We start from the raw sequence: 17,250 nt of genomic DNA, 5'->3' as shown, positions 1-17,250 counted from the left end.
TTTTGATTTTAGCCATTCTGACAGGAGTGAGATGGTATCTCAGAGTTGCTTTGATTTGCATTTCCCGGATGGCTAAGGATGTTGAGCACTTTCTCAAGTGCCTCTCAGCCATTTTAGACTCCTCTATTGAAAACTCTCTATTTAGTTCTGCAGCCCACTTCTTAATTGGGTCCTTTGCTGTTTTGGAGACTTGCTTCTTGAGTTCTTTGTAAATTTTGGAGATCAACCCTCTGTCAGATGTGGGATTAGTGAATATTTTTCCCATTCTGTGGGCTGCCTTTTTGTCTTGCTGACTGTGTCCTTTGCCTTACAGAAGCTTCTCAGTTTCAGTAGGTCCCATTTATTAATTGTTGATCTCACTGTCTGTGCTACTGGTGTTATGTTCAGGAAGCTGTCTCCTGTACCAATTCTTTCAAGGGTACCACCCACTTTCTCTTCTAAGAGGTTCAGTGTGGCTGGATTTATGTTGAGGTCTTTGATCCATTTGGACTTAAGTTTTGTGCATGGCGATAAACATGGATCGATCCGCATTTTTCTACATGCCAGTCTCCAATTATGCCAGCACCATTTGTTGAAGATGCTTTCTTTATTCCATTGTATATTTTTAGCTTCTTTGTCGAAGATCAGATGTTCGTACGTGTGTGGGTTAATACCCGGATTTTCAATTCGATTCCATTGGTCTGCCTGTCTATTTTTGTGCCAATACCAAGCTGTTTTCAGGACTATAGCTCTATAATAGAGCTTGAGGTCAGGGATAGTGATGCCTCCGGACGTTGCCTTGTTGAACAGGGTTGTTGACCCAGGATAGCTAAAGTAAACATTTAACAAGGCGTGCTTTAGTATTTAAAACACAGCTTTTAATGCACATTTGGGGCATTATTCACACAAGACATGATTAATTAATCAATCATCCAGTTAATCTTTCAATCAATGAATCAGTGATTGATAATTGGGTTTTGATGACCATCTTTTGTTTTAAAAGTCTTCATAAAATGAATGTAATACAATCCCTTGAACAAAGACTAGGTATGACAGGACTGTTGCCAAAGCTATAATAACTCAAGCAAAAACATAAATATGTGAAATAAATTCTGTGAGTATACACTTATATAGATACATTCTAGTATGTAAGTGAGTGAAAAAGGCAAATCTTCCATTTTCACATGGTTAATGTATCTGATGTACTGTCAAGCCACTGGAAAGTAAGTGACTACCTCCTACCGGTCAAGTGTACATTCTTTGTGGTCACATCTCTCTAAAGAACGGAGAATAGAAGGGGAGGGAGTCAGAACCTCACAGTGGAGGAACTGGTAAACAGACTTTCTCTGGGCAATCAAGCTCCAAGCCAATCACGGTGAATCATGATGATAGGACAGACCCTTGACACGATGTGATGAGTGAGCCACTTTTTCTTTGTGGTGCCCCCTTGAATAGCCCATAATCACGAGGAAAACATGAGAAAATTACCAGTGAAGCACCAGTGTACAGAGTGTCTGGTGTTTATCATTACTGGAGAAGGAATAACACAATTGGATAAGCTGTGTAAAAGCAGCTTTTTGCCTGTGAAACGTAAAATGAGGAGAACTGAGGAATTACTGTGTGTTTATCTCACAAAATACAAGTAAATTCACAGGATGATCCAAATTTAAATAGAAATATTTTATAACTGTATGCGGAAGATATTTGACCTTCTATAATTCATGCTATTACACAAACACAATATATTTTCAAGGAAATAAAAAATTAAAAAATGAGGTTTAAACAGCAAATCAGCAATCCATATATTTAGAAGACACCATTAAATATTAATAAAAACCAAAATTTGATTTGGGAAAATAGAGTCAACAGAAGAGGGTGTGAGATCTCCCTCAAGGATTCAACTTTGCTGTTGAATCCTTCTCAAGGGCCTAGATTTTCCTGCAATCTACATCTCTACAGAACCGTCTAGACATTTTTCTTGCATTCACTAAAGTATCTCTAGGTTCTCTTTCCTGTGGTCACCAAGGGTTGTTATGGCCAAGCTGGAAAGAATTCATTGACAGGTTTGATTCTCTTAGAGGATCCATGTCCTCTTACCTTTATTTTTCTAGTATATTCTACAAAGCGGCTAAATGTATTTCCTTAAATACATGTGACCTGTCAGTTAACTAGCAGGTATTTTTTTCTTTTCTTTTCTTTTTTCAAATTTTACAAGACAAGGTTTCCCTGTAGCTTTGCAGGTTGTACTGGAACTCACTCTGTAGACCAGGCCGGCCTTGAATTCACAGAGCTTAGCCTGCCTCTGCCTCCTGAGAGCTGGAATTAAAGGTATGCGCCAACAATGCCCAGCCTAGCAGGTAATTTTTAAGGTTCTATTAAGGTTCTAGGAGTAAAGGGAAGCAGTATGGAGTCACAGAACAGAAAGTGCACTATCAAAAAGGGAAATCCAATAAAAATAAGATTAGTTTTACAAATTGTCTTGTTTATGCTGTGAATCTCTATCACAGTGAGGGGTTACCTCACAAAATTACTTCTTGTCATAACAATGTTCTCCAACAGTTGCTTCCCTTACTGTCATATAACCTTTGATGTGTCCTGAGGTGTTGGTAACATCATTCTATTGTTTAGTCCTATTTATAACAATATGGATATGCAGGTTATATACAGATATTTTGTACCTCCTTAGTTGTATTATAATTTCTGCACATAATAAATACTGTTTTACTTAAATGTCAACGTCTATAGGTTATTCTGTGTGTGTATAACATTTCTTATAAAAATTCTTACTTTGGAAAAACTGCTTATGATGACTTCCCCCCAAGTTTGACTACTGTCAGCAATTTAATAACAAAACTTTTTGTGGAATTCTGAATGTTTATTATTTTATGATATAAGAATCCCTGAATCAAGCATATTCTCAATTTTAAAAGTTTTATGTATGTTTGTGTGTTTAATTGAGAATTCATATTACTAAACCTGAAATAACACATATGCTGCTTCAAATGTCATATACACTTAAATATAATAGATATTTGGTTTACTATACTAGGTATGTCTGGGTTTAATCACACTTTTGTGTGACATATATAAATAGAGTTATACATTTCTGATATACTGAGTATTATCTAGATTAAATACAAAAAGGATAAATGAGTGTATTCATGTTGTGATGCTTGTGGTTACTTTTAGTACTTACAATTTTTTCAATATTGTGCTTATTAAAAGCAGAAATACACTAGGTACTGCTTCATTTAAGTCAGTGAAAAATGCTGGATAGTCTATTAGACTTTAGAGAAAGTGAATTTTTATTGGAGTTATCTCCTAGGAGATACATCTTTTAACTTCATAGAGTTTTCTGAAACTATTCTTTTCTGAGAATGAGAAGCACCTAACGTCCATTTAGGGCAGAGTATTTCCAAACATACTATCTACAGGTGTAGAATCATAGGACATTTAAAACAGATTGCTAGCAAAAGTCTAAAAACTAAGCACTTGAGAAAATGAGCCATGAGTTCACAGACCCCAGACTGACATCTGGGGAACCAGCATAGGACCGAACCGGGTCCCCAGAATGTAGGTGTCAGCTAGGAGGCTTGGGCAGTCTACGGGGCCTCTGGCAGTGGAACCAGTATTTAACCCTAGTGCATGAATGGACTTTTTGAGACCATTATCTACGGAGGAATACTCTCAACATAGATACAAGGGAAGTGCCTAGGTCCTTCCCTAAATGATGTGTTAGGTTGATGATCCCTCAAGGGAAGGGTCACCCTCCCTGGGGAGTGGATGGGAAATGGTATGGGGGATTGATGGGGGTCATGGGAGGATGAGAGGGAGAGGAAACTGGGATTGATATGTAAAATAAGATTTTTTAAATTTAAATAAAAACTTATTTCTTAAAAAAGAAACAAAACAAAACAAAAAAAATGAGCCATAAAGTCGGCTGCCTCTAGATACCATCCTCTAATAGTATAACAGCCTCCAAGAGAGAGTGACAGCTCCAGTCAGCAGTGACTAACCTATCACTGCTGTGAGGACTGAGGGGAATCCAAGGAGTCAGTGAACTAATCAGTCAACTTGTCTTTTCTGTCCGAGGGACTAAAACCAAATTCTCTGGTGCAGGCCCTCAAGAAGGGGTGGGGGGGCTGCATCGGCAAAACCTAACTCTCTGGAGCCAGAGAATAAGAAACACCACACACACACACACACACACACACACACACACACACACACACACACACACACACACAGGCACCTCCAACATATCAGGATCTTTAGCATTTCACCTGGAGTGCTGATGAATGGCCAACTTTCAACAGGTCAGAGAAACAGAGGAGGAGATACAAAGCAGGGGAACTACTTCACCAACAGATACACGAGGACTCTTCTGAGGGCCAGAGCTTAGTCCCTGGTTTTATTATCTGTGCTGTTGCTTGTTCCACTCTATTCTTTTCCTTTTCTGTTCTTCTACTTTGATGTTTCCCTTCTGTCTATTCCTAATTTTTCCCTAGAATTCCTGATGTCTTCCTTCTCCACCTTTCCTGGTGTGTTCCTTCTCTCGTGTCTTAACTTCCACATATCCCAGCAAAATCTTTCAAGCATTATACAAGTTAAAATGCATCGAAGCATATTGTAGAAATAGAATGCATTAGAAAAATTACATTCTATTTTAAGTGAATGGTTACAATGAGTACAAGTTTATAAAAACTGCATGTTTTCTGTATACCTTTCATGATTAAACATTTTACATATTACAGGTGAAAAACAAGTTTTCCCAAGAACCCACATACATTCATACCCAAGTAACTCGTTATAGGTTAGCAGAGTGTAAGGGAGCAAGGTATTTTATTGCCTTTTGCCCTTACACAGATATGATAAGTCACTTTGTTATTTATCTCAAAAAGTAATCTTAAAATATCTTAAAGGATTCACAAATATAAACTTTTATATATGAAAAAACAATCAATCTGTATCAGTCTGCTCTATTCTAAATCCTCAGGGTGCATGCCCACTCATCAAATATATACATATATTTGGGGCAGAAATGGGTACAAAGAATTGATCATCACACTTGATCAACAACCCATCCTGGAAAGAAAGGTGTATCAGCCAGCAAAAGCCAGGCTACCATTTTTCCTGTATCTTTAACTCAACAAATACCTTTCTCAACTATGTGCCTTTCTAAGCTTTAAACTGTTCCCCAAGTTTTTCTACTTCAAAGTCATTAACATAAACATTGTAGCCTAACCATATCAACAATTGGACATGGTTAAATTTCTTCTAAGACTTGTGATTCAATAATTATTCTACTCCAGCAGCAATGCTTGGAAAAAGTCAATCATTATTATTTTAAATACCAGTAACTCTGCCCAGTGAGCTAGAAACCCCAGGAGAGCTTTCATACAGTACACAGATTATAAGGGATGGGGTGACCATGAGGACAACAATCAGAGCTATACTCACTAAAAGCATGATGTCCTCAGGACACATAGTCCTCTTCTGGAATTTGCATCCCTAAGGCTTACTCAGGCATAACTTTGTCAACTACCTAGCTTTGTTACATGAGTTCCAATGCTGATTGTTGGTCCCTTCATATGGCCCCTGGCCCTAACCATTGGAAAAGGTTGTTCGTGGCTATTCTCTACACAGTTAAGCCTGGGTTGATACTGTCTCCTTGCAATGGCCAAAGTCACATTTTGTGTAAAAATTGATTAAAAATACTCAAGTGATTGAAAATTTAGGGAGAAACCTAGAAAAGGTGGAACACAGCTCTAAACCCAACTCTTAGGGAGTCTGAGATGGAATTAATATGATTTCCAAGTGAGCAAGAAATACATAGTAAGACCTAAAAATTTCATCTAAAACGCAAGATCTGCCTCAACAAAACCAAAAATAGCAAAGAAAGAAAGGAAGCTGAGAGGTATAAATTTATTACTGATAACTGTAAACAAAATTATTAATAAAGAATTTGTATCAACTTTTTTGAAATGATAATGTTTAATTTATTCTATGTCAACTTGTATGAATGATTGTCTTTACTTTGTAAAAATTTGCATACATTCTTTGAATTCACTACAAGGTATAGTCTAATCCAATTTTATTAGATGGATGTTAATCCAAACACATTATCCCTTTAGATTTCTTAAGTATAATTATGGAGTTAATTCTCTAAATGCCATCAATATTTCCAGCATGCATATAGAAGGCCAAGGAAAACCAAGCTTGTCAAGAGCATTCTTTGTTTTATAATATCTGCTAGCCATGCTTCCTTCTTCCCAACCAATCACAGTCTTTATGTTGCTCACCCAGTGTTATTTATCTTACAATTGGGACCTCTCTAAATTTTACCTTGCTCAGATGTAAACATCTCTAGCACAACCAAAGGATAAATGGTCCTTACTCACTGCCCAGCACAACAGAAACAACAGACTTACACCTTGTCATCAATTTCCAAAAATGGGAAAATCATTTCCCCGTTTTTATCCAGAAAGGAGAAAACCATACCCATTTTTTTTTCATTTGAATCATACAGCCATCTTTGAAAAGGCTATTTGGCTATGTAGCAGCTGTGGGTAAGTGAGAAAATGAAATTTTTCTAATTTTTGCTGTCCATCCTAATATTTCATTATATTGTTAAGTAACTTTGACTGCATCTTATCTCCTTTATCAAATCAACCCTTTCAGTTACCTTTCCTTGGTTTATGTCTTGACCCATTTTTCTTTCATTCTATTGTATTTTAAAAATTACATTGCTGTGTGTACTGTAGTGTCCAGTTGCATGTGTGAGTGTCAAAAGGCAACTTGCAGGAGTCATTTCTCTACTTCTACCGTGTGAATTCAAGGGAATCAAGCTTGGGTTGTCATGCCTGTTGGCAAGATTCATCACCACTGAGTCATCTCACCAGGCCATTATTATCTCTGTTTCTTATCATGTGCTTCTTCTTTCTTGTGTCAGCATATCTTTACATGGAAACTTTAGGAAATCTGATTTAATGAAGTCATTCTAATCCCAGTGATTTGGTTTTTCCCCTTATTTAATGTTTTAATATGTATGCTTGAACCACTTAACTTTTAAAATAACATTTAGCACTCAGAGTTAGCAAACATCGGAATGAATAATTTTACATATTATCCTAAATGTATTTGATTACAAAATTATAATATGCTGCAATATTAATGGAAAATTCTGTTTATGTTTATGTGAACACACTTGATTTAATTCATTTAAATTAAAGTTATTCTGAAATATCAATTTACTTTTCTATCACTACAGTGGATATGAAACACCATTCATCATTATTTTATCTACAAATATATTTATCTGACTAGATATAATTTTTTTAGAAAATATTATTAAATAACTGCACTTTAATAAGTTTTTTACTTATTCCCAAGATAGAGGCTGAGCAATAAGTGAATTGAACTGTACTCTATATGCATTCTTCCAAATTTGAGGAGAATGTAAGTTATGTTTCTGTTGCTGTGTTAAACACTATGTCAAAAGCAACTTGAAAGGCTCATCTCAGCTAACAGTTTGAAGTTACAGTGCATCATGGTGGGTAACTGAGTGGCTGTAGCTTGACAAAGCTGATCAAATTGTGTCCCACTCAATTAGAAGAAAGATCTAATCTATACATCTTCATTTAATCCAGCTCAGCAACTGTGCAGTCAAGAGGGATCTTCTCCCAGTTAAGATGGGTGCTCCATAGTTACAATGAGTCTTCCACAGTTAAGATACTCTTCCCAATCTATTAGCCCAATCAAGATAATTCCTTAGAGAAGTCCTCAAAGCCTAACCTCAATCTAAATAATCTCCATAGATTTGTCTTAAGGCCTACCTAGTAAATTCTAAACTATGCCAAGTGACAGAAACACAAACATATTACAGGAAAAAGTAGCATAAAGTAATGACAATAGCTACCATATGGAAAGTTTAATAATATATATATATATATCACATATTTGATATATATGCATGTACTTTTATAATATTACAAAAAGATGGACTACTCACCTATCATATTCCAAAGTCCATATATCATATTGTATTGCCTTTACATCTAATTGTCACCATTATTTTAGGTTCTTAAATACATAGATTCATAAAAGTAAACATGCCCATTTAATAAAACAAAATAAATTCTAAGAAGAATTTTCCATTGAAATACCATATTTTATTATCTTTACAGGTTGAAGTGTCATAATATACATACTTCAATGTGATAGCTACTAACTTCTACTCGGAGTGAGGATAAATACTAAATAATTGCCTTTTAAAAAAGGTCCAGCCATGTAGAGAGTGGAGGAAGAGAGGGTCAGGAGGCAAGAATCCCTTAGCTGAACACAAGCATGTCATTTGGCTGGAGTAACAACACCTGAAGACGGACGGCATGATCTGAAAGTGTCATTTCCAGAGATATGTAGAATAATTAGAGATGATAATCACAGGGAATAACAGACATTTCCTACTAGACAATGCTCAATATTTCATATTCTGTTTAATTAAAAATTATCCTGAATACCTGTTGTTTTCAGACTGTCCAATTCTGTTTTATTTACTTTTATTTTTGTAAATGAAAATACATTATTTTCACATACAACATATGCTGTTACAGTTTCCCATTCCTTCACTCTTTGCAGTTCTTATCACCACACCTCCCTGCAGATCCACACTCTTTCTGTCTCTCATTAGAAAACAATAGACTTCTAAGAAATAACCATACATGGCAAAATCAAATATAGTAAGATATAAAAGAAACCATCACACTGAGGCTGGACTAGAGCTCCAGTGGCAGTCACAACTCAGGCATTCACTCACTCAGGGATCCCATAAAGTATCCCATAAAATCCCTAAGCTGACAGCTTAAATATATACACAGAGGACCTGGTGCAGACATATGTAGGCCCTCTTCTGCTGTTTTAATCCCTATGTATTCATGTGAAGCTTACCCAGTTGATTCAGAGGGTCATCATCTCCCTTGGCTCTTACTCTTTCTTCTTCTTCTGCTGAGGCATTCACTGCAATCTAAGAGTGGGATTTGAGGGAGATAGTCTCACTTACACCTGTATATTCCCAGGACTCTCTTGTGTGTATAATGTCTGGCTGTGGCTCTCTGCATCTGTTCCTGTCTGCTGCAGGAGAAAGCTTTTCTGATGATAGCTCGATAAGGTACCAATCTCTGAGTATAGCAGAATACTATTAATAACAGTATACCTACTATATTTCTAAAGAATAGTAGTGTTGGCTTTTATGCTGGGTCTCTGGGCTATATAGTTTCTGTTATTTGGTCACCCAAGGAGTGCTGGGTATAAGCTCATCTTGTGGAATGAGCTTTAATAAACTCAGATATTGGTTAACTACCCCCACAAATTCTGTGTCACCATAAACCCAAGCATACTTTTTGGGCAGGAAAGTTTGTAGATCAAAGGCTTTTGTGGCTGGGTTGATGTTTACATTTCTCTTTGGGTTGCTCTTAGTATACTTTCCCACATGAAAACACTTAAGACGTGGGATGAAGGATCACGTTCATATATTTTAAAAAGTTTCAGCTTCACTAGTTCCATTTTTTAGATGAATTTGGAAAAATTCATTCCAAAAGAAATTGGATACAAACATTAAAATGTTTTCTCTTATATGAATGACACATAAAATTACTATAAACTCATTTATAAAGAGAATTTATATAAAATAATTAGAGCTGGCAAATCAGGAGCTTGCCCTTGCTGCTTATGAAATATAACAGACCACCAGATTGATTAGCCATTAATTTATATGCCGCTTGTGATAACCATCTGTTATTCTGAAATAACTAGAGTTACCAAATGGTTTGGAAAAGGAAGTGAACCTGAGGGAACCAAACAGAGAACATTAAAGATGAATGGAAAATTCATTTCCACTTTATGGTTTGACATAGTAGAGAAGATTAATTTTTGAATAATATGCAAACCTAGGATCAAAAGACAACCTCCTAAGTAAATATGGAACAGAAAAGACAAAAAACTATTCCTTAAGTAAGTCAGCTAGTTTCTGGGCTTCTCTTTGTGTGTGTGTGTGTGTGTGTGTGTGTGTGTGTGTGTGTGTGTGTGTGTTACTAAGAGTGAAACTGGACCCTAGACAATTGACTAGCAGATTTTGTGAAGGCTGAAGATAAAGGAGAGCACATCAGTGATAAACCAGCCTGTGGGAATGAAGAATGGAACCTCAAATGTGTTAAAGTATATGTATCTTGAGAAGGAACCAAATCCTCTTGGCCACCTGCAATAATTGCAGAGAAATCTGCTACTCACGAAAAGAAATCTACCCACATCTATCAAAATAAGAAAAAGGCAGTGCAAAAACAGACCTGGAGCCAAAGTGAACATGAAAAATGAGAAATAACCACACCAGGAAGCTTCCTCCAATACCCAGTTTCAAGGGCTAGAGGAGAGAGATCGTTTTTGGAAAGCTTTTGAGATATAATTACTTAAACTTTGCTTATAGTGGCACAATAAAGTCTTATTTTCTCCCTTGCATTGCCAAGAAGTTAAGTCCTAATGGATTAGGCCTTCGAGAACTGAAAGGCAGAGGTCTGAAGTGTTCCAAGGCTGCTCCTTCTCTCTTAGTGACTGGACTCCACATTACCCACAGCTCTGTGTTCAGCTTTCAAAGTCACCTTATCCACTGTATCCCAGCTTCTCAGTTTTCTATGTCCATGGAACAGTTAGCATTTTTATAACCAGCTTAAGCATCCTTACAAAAATTTTTCACTATGTCTGATAAAACCAAAAGGAATTATTCTTCTTGCATTGAACAATACACTTTATATACCATTTTGATTAGGAAATGCTGTAGTTTCTAATTTCCTATTTCACCCTTTAAAAGTAACTAGTTTTTTAAAATTGTTCAATAACAAACAAATGCCTATTTGCCTTAATGCATTTTTGTAACTTGAGTCTGTATCTGCTATTAACAAATGATTATTTATTCAGTTCCTTGTCCACAGCTGAAGAACACATGGGAGCTCTCAATAATGATCCTGGCAGACTCCAGACTTAAGAGGCTCAGTTGCTTTAATAACCAGGAACATGTTGCCAAATCTGTTCTATTTGTCTCAGAGCCTCTTATACATTGCAGCCTTAGAAATCTCTTCAGCTTATTTGATTTTTCCTGCCCCTGCACCATTCTCATTGTTAATCATAAAATCCTCTTTTACTTAATGGAGATTCACACTTACTGGCCTCCTCTTGGCCAGGCTAAATGCTGATACCTATATACATTTACCTCTGATCATATAACTTTCCACTCACCTGCATTGTATCTCTTTGTGAAGATTAACTCACTTTGATTTCTCAACTTTGAATATTGTTAAAGAAAAGTCCAGGTCTCTATCTTTTTTCTATGCATTTATAAATAATTTAAGAATAGAAATATACACATATAAACAAATATAAACATATGTATATATGTATGTATTTTATATTGTTACATTTTTACTTTACTAGATATAAAATATCTTTCATATAAACATTTATTTTCTAGCAATGAATTTTGTTTATAATCTCATATTTTACACATGGATGAACAAATAAAGCTTATCAACATAAGTTGTTACTACACAATATCTGTGGGTTCAGAAGCAAAGACTTACAATTTGACAGAAGACAGCTAAGGCTACAGAAATGCTTAGTCCTCAAAATTTATCTATGACTTAGTTTTGGAAATAATAATTTGGCAAAGGTGATGTTGCTTGTAGACACTGTCATTCTTCAAGCCAAACAGGGTTTATTCTGGTTTGTGTTTCAGTGTAATATAAGGGAAAAAATCAGAAATGAATTTTTACTGCAACCACACTCCTTGCTTTAATTAAGACTACAGTTCATCTCTTCAATTTGTGGGGTTAGAAGAAAGCGTTTTCATAAATTCACTCGGAATATTTGAACAACAATCATTAGGGTGAAGTGTAATAGGTGTTGGCTATCATAGCAAAAATATGAAGTTAAATATGATTGTAAATGTGCCACAAATCCCATGTAAATAAATTTGAAAAGTGCTTTGTCATCCTTAAGGCCATGATCTGAACAGGGCAATTACATACCCAGTAGTGAAACATTTGAAACAATGTTTTCAGAAAACAGTACAGTCTATTTAGGAATTTAAAACTATTCCTGATAATCTCCTATGAAACTAACTATCTTCTGGACAATGCTGTCTATTCGCAAAGTCCTTTCAACTCTACATGCCATCCTTATCTCTTTCTGAGCACAGGCAAATTGTAATAGCATTCATTATCATTACTTTATCATTATTTCTAAGAGGCTCACCTAGTTTGTACCTTACCTGAAGTATTTCTTTACCTGAGATTACTTTGTTTCAATGTTCATCACCAGTTGTTTCTACTATAGTTTCAATTTACTATTTAAAAGTTAATTTATAATATTTTTAAACAATATTAAGACAATTGTTTTTCCATTTTTTTACCCTCTTCAGTTAAACATCAATCAATTTAAAGGGCTTCAACTTTTAGTTTTGACCTTATATTGCAGAGGAAATCTGGTGTCATTTCAGTTATTTTGTTTTGTTCTAAAAGTCCTTTCCACTGGGATTTTTCTAATGATTCTCCATCTCTTTGTGTCTCTGCGTCTTTGTTTCTCTATGTTCTCTCTCTCTTTCTCTCTCTCTCTCTAAATATATATATATATATATATATATATGTATGAATGTATGTATGTATGTGTGATTCAAAATCTACCATGTACATTGAACTACAGTCATTAAATCTCTTGAGATGTTGTGAAAAAATCTTTAATTTAGATTAATAAATTTAGCTCCAAATAATTGTTTTTCTGTATTATAATTGTGTTTTTCAAACGTTCTCTTCCCATGCCTTTGTGTCTGGTTTCTTCAGATAATTTTCACATACGCAACGTTCTACCGATCCCTGTGTAGGTGGCTCCTGTGCACTGTAGTGACTCCATTGCCACTGTAGGACACCTGCTTCATTCCTGCTCTTGGCTAAGTGTCAACTTCATCCTAGCAGTCATCTGTATATTCTGCTATGGACGCTTAGCCTAAACAAGGGCGTGGCATTTTTGCAGCAAAAAATGAGAGCCTGTGAAGTTTGATCTCAGGAAGAAATCATAGGGTAGAAAACTTCACCATAATAGAACATCCCAATGTTTGTGCAATTATGCTATACTCTAGGGGATAAGAAGAATAGAGTTCATCTTACAGCATGCATCTGTGCCAGCACTGAATCTCAGCATCTAAGTTAGGAACAAATCAAAATCACCAGTGACTTCCTGCTTTTCATCATTGTGCAGGTTATATACCAGATGTGTTTAACTGAAGGTAACAAACAACAGAGTGATTCTCTTAGGAATATAGGTCACTCACCAGCCATCCCCTGAAGAATCATGAGTGTCAGGCATCTCAAACCAACCTGTAACTCAATTCCCAGAGGCTCAAATTCCCTATCCTGATGTCTGTGAGCTCTTAAAATGAATGAATGAATGGAATGAATGAATGAGTAAATAATATTTATAAAAATTATAATTTGTCTCGCAGATACATTGCTGCTGTGTATCTTTAATATCATTAAGTTAGACTTTCTGAATTACTTTCCAATGTTAAATCTAGATATGAATGATTTTACAAATTGTTATGAGCTTTCTGTACTGTTAACAACCCTGCAACTTGAACAGCCCTAAGAATGGGGGGACTTTCTGGAAATAATGTGACAAGCACAGCCCCACTAAGTGACACAGTACAAGAAGTATGAGAGTTTTTTTGTATGCCCAGAACTGCGTGCTGACACAAAACAGAGTGAGTGTGGACAAGAGACTAAGCCTACTTTCTGCAAAAAGACTAACGCCACTAAGAAGTTTGTTCTGAGGCTTCAGCATGTTGAGACTAACTGCGGATCTGAGAGAATGCTGGCTGATAAGAGATGCAAACATGCGATCTGGGGGTGACATAAAAAAGGGAAAAGTGATACACTTTTAAGCAGATTTTCATAGGAAGACAATAAAAATCTTGAACATTTACAAAAAAATTATGGAACATAGCATGTAATCTTTCACAAAGAGATACATGTATTATGCTGTCGTTGATGTTCGTGTGTGTGCATGCGTGCATGTTTTGTGTATGTGCATGTGTGTGCGCGTGTGTGCGCGTGTGCGTGTGATGTGTCTATGTGGTCTTTCTGTGTGGAAGTAGGGAGATACCTTTAAAAAACCTCTTCTCTTCTTCCACCATGGGTTCTAAGATTTATACAACAGGAACTGTTATATGCTGAGCCATCTTTCAGTCACTACTCGGTACTTGTAAAGACTAAAAGTCCTGTAAGAAACCTGTGTTCTCAGTGCACTTATATACAACGCTGAGAAAACCAATATACCTGTGGAGATCCCATTGCCCTAACTACCAAATGATGTTAAAAATAATTCTTCTTTTAATTTGGATATTATCATTGCCATCTATTTCAGTTTTTTACTAGAAAGTGTGCATATGCAAAATATATTCTGGTTTACACAAATGTTATACCTAAAATAGACCCCATATTTGTAATGTTATTCAGCTTTCTTTCCAATATATATTACTATGGTTCTAAAACTGACTCAAATTAGTATGCTCATATTATGTCATATGTGTGCATAAGCCCATAGAGTCGGTAACGGTACTTTACACATCTTTTATTGGTGGAAATTTATTTCTGTGGTTTCTTCACTACTTAAAATTTTGCTAGTAGAGTCTTGTCTATTTACACACATTGGTGTGAGTATGTGAAACACTAATCTGTATCTTGTGTGACAAATACTGGACCACAAAAGCTGTGTTCAAAAGTAATAAATTTTGAAACATGATTCTAATCCCATTTCACTGATTTAAATGCAAAATTTTAAAGGTTCCAATTTTGTATTGCTTCATAGATATTTTTTCCTGCCAAAGTCGTGAACCACATGATGCCTGTAGTTTCTTCTTATGAAGTTAGAATTTTTGTTGAGAGCACAAATGGTTCATTGTGTCAAATCTTTTTGTATTATATACTAGAATATAGAGCTTTACATTGTAACTGATTATCAGCTAAGGTAATTTTATATATCTTCAAAATATTCCTGAATGCTATTATCCACTGGGTGTTCCAAATAATTATTAAAATCCACTGCCAAATTACAAAAAATGATAATTTTCACTGCAATATTAATTAATATATGGATACCTGTGAAAATAATTACCATATTAAAATACTTTTTACTCTCAGGGATATGCCACAAATTATAATATAGTGACTGTAATTGCTCTTAATAAAAATTTTACATTCTCTATAAAGACTATAGCAGTCACTCTTGGGTTATTATTAGACAGTTTACAATTGTCATAATGAGTGATATTTTACATAAATTCTATGTGTGTAATGCAGAATTTTTGAGAAATTTTTCAGGTTGAAGTGCAGCATTTTATTGATACTAAATGGACTTTCTCTCATCATTTCACCCTAACTAGATCTTTTGGAAATGACAGTTTGTTTTTGTGTCACCAATTATTGGCCTGCACTAACTCCATGCCGCTATCACACTTTGTGTTACATTCATAGCTTTAAGTTTCTAAGTACATGGTAGATTTTTTTATGCATACTGGGAATTAGCTTTCTGTCATAGATATTTGTTTTGTATATTTGCTAGTTTTATTAGAGGGGAAGCTTATAAATATTATGGTAACAGAATGCATGCTTTACTCTTCCTGAACTTGGCGGGGATGCTTTTAGTGTGATTCCATTGGGAGTAATGATGCATTCAGATTAAATTAGGACCGAGGACCGAGAATGTCACTCAGTGGTCCACCATGTCTCAAGGAACTGGTTCAATGTATAACAATACAAAGAATAGTAAACACAAAAACAATCAAATGAACAAGTTTTATTCAGCTAAAACATTGCATGCATCAGTTTTGGTGGTTCATTTTTTTCATATACTGGGAAACATAGGTTAATTAACTGAATTTTCAGCTATTATAGAAATTATTAAGAGATATTCTGTTATATTTCATATAACAAATTACATTAACATATCTTAATATTGAACCAGTTAAGTTCTATATTAATACTTACAAAATGAAGTTACTTTTACAAATCTTTTTCACTAAGTTAATATTTTTATTTTGTACTATTGTGTCAAAATACATTATTTATTATCTCCACATTGATTTTTAATTTTTTTAATTCTATGTAAAATATTAAATTACTGCATCTTGAAAACAAAATTTATAAATACTCTATATATTATTGTTCTAAATGGTATTTTGTGTTCATTAAATATTAGAGTTGTCTTAGGAAAATATATTCTATGCATTCAATGAAAAGTGATATCTGTCCCTTTCTCTTTGTCTTAGCATTTATCATATTTCCGAAATATTTCATGTGTTTTCTTTATTTTCAAAACTTTTGAAAATAAGCTAACAGTTTCTGTTTACATATATTAAGTTCCTCACATAATTTATTACTTACATTCTTGATTTCTTTGAAAGTATCAAGTCTAGGGTTTGTGCTATTTGGTTATTCATATAACTCATTTTCTGAATATGGTTGTGGAAAGCACTGACTCAAAGTTTGGAGGCCTATGGCATCAGCACACAAAGAGGAAAAGGAAGAGAAAGGAAAAGATTTCCTTGCCATTATGAGACAGTTTTTAATAATGGTTCTCTTGAACAGCAGTAAGAGGGGCCTTGGTTCAGTTTGCCTCTAGGGCAACTCCCCTTTCCTGGTGATATTATGTGCTGTAACAGTTAAAATACAAAGGGGCCATTTATTTTCCTATTGGAGCATCCAAGGCTGAGAGAGCTCACTGACTCAGTGAAACTTTAATTTTTACCTTACCATACATTCACTTTTACGACTTGATCTCAGGTTTCTCCAATTTAAAAAAAAATCTAAAAGACATAAGTAATTTGTTGATATATACCACTAACTAAAGTTAAATCAAAATCAGAAAGGCAACTAAAACAGACTTATAACCTTTACTGACATGCAGCAATGATTAAAATTCTCCCAACTAAGGAAAACCCAAGCACCATATGTGCTTATCCCAAAACCCTACAACACTTTCAAACGAGAGTCAATAACAACACTCTTCAAACTACTCCACAAAATAGAAACAAGAGAAACATCACCCAATTTGTTTTAGGAGGCCACATTTACCTTGATACTCAAAGTATAAAAAGACACAACAAATAAAATTACAGATCAGTTTTCCTCATGAATGTAGAGGTGGTAGAACCTTTACATGTCTACCAGATATTTG

This window comes from Mesocricetus auratus, unplaced genomic scaffold (assembly GCF_017639785.1).
Source record: "Mesocricetus auratus isolate SY011 unplaced genomic scaffold, BCM_Maur_2.0 Super-Scaffold_100010, whole genome shotgun sequence".
Lineage (NCBI taxonomy): Eukaryota > Metazoa > Chordata > Mammalia > Rodentia > Cricetidae > Mesocricetus > Mesocricetus auratus.
The sequence above is the reverse complement of the archived record's forward strand: the minus strand, read 5'-3'. Positions refer to the sequence as shown.